The sequence below is a fragment of the Emys orbicularis genome, chromosome 8 (genome assembly GCF_028017835.1).
Source record: "Emys orbicularis isolate rEmyOrb1 chromosome 8, rEmyOrb1.hap1, whole genome shotgun sequence".
Taxonomy (NCBI): Eukaryota; Metazoa; Chordata; order Testudines; family Emydidae; genus Emys; species Emys orbicularis.
The window spans coordinates 67082138-67083202 of NC_088690.1; positions in this window are offsets into that span (position 1 = coordinate 67082138).

Genomic DNA, 1065 nt, shown 5'->3' on the forward strand with positions numbered 1-1065 from the left:
GGCCTTAGGCGGGCCCCGGCCCGGCTCCCCGCGGCCGCTGCTCCGGGCGGGGCGGGGGCGCAGCGCTGCCGCCGGCCGCCCCCGCCCGGCCGCGCATCGCAGCCTGGCCCGGCCGCTCACCTGCGCCGCCGCCGCCGGGGATGCTCGGCGGAGCGGGCGCGGTTCGCGGCGCCGCGCGAGTCCCTCGCCGGCTGCCGTCCGCCCCCCCCAGCCGCACGCGGCGCCGGCTCGGCCGGGGGCGGGGAACTGCGGGGCACGTGCGCGGGGGGATATGGAGGGGCTCAGGTGGGCGACAGGGGTTTGTATGGGGATACGGTGGGGCTTGGGGGCAGAGATATGGAGAGGGTCATGTGGGGGGCAGGGGCATGGACGGGCTCACATGGGGCAGAGGTGTAGAGGGGTTTGAGTGGGGGCAGAGGGATAGAGTTGCTCAGGTGAAGAGGCAGGGGCACACATGGGGCAGGGGTGTAGAGGAGTTTAAATTGGGCACAGAGGTATAGAGGGGCTCAGGGAAATAGGAGGTGTAGAAGGGCTCATATGGGCAGCCAGCAGGGCTATAGAAGGGCTCATGTGGGGACCAGGGCTCACAGCAAGTTCCGGGGTTTAGAGGCGTTCACGTGGAAGTCCCAGGCGGCGACAGAAGTAGAGGGGGGCATGCAGGCAGGCAGAGACTTGCGTCGTACTGGGGCCATGGCGGGGGTGAGGCAGAGTCCACGGGGTGCAGGGGTACACGCAACAGGGTGGGGCTTTGGCCAAGGGATAGCTTAGTTCACATGCCCAGTGTTCACAAAGGAGGCTGGGCCAGTGTGTATTGCATGGCTCCTGTGTGGTGCCTCACGCGTCAGGGGGGAGTGGTTCATATGTGGTGTGTCAGGTGGAGGTGGGGCAAGGGGTGTCACAGGGCACATGTGCAGTGCCTCACATTAAGGGTGCGGATGGGTTGGTTACGCCAGGGGGTGTCTGTGACCAAATGCATCCCTGTATTCACACCCTACCTACTAATGTAACAATCTTTGTACAAACTATGCCGTGTAAAGTATCATTTGAAAACTGGACCGTAATATC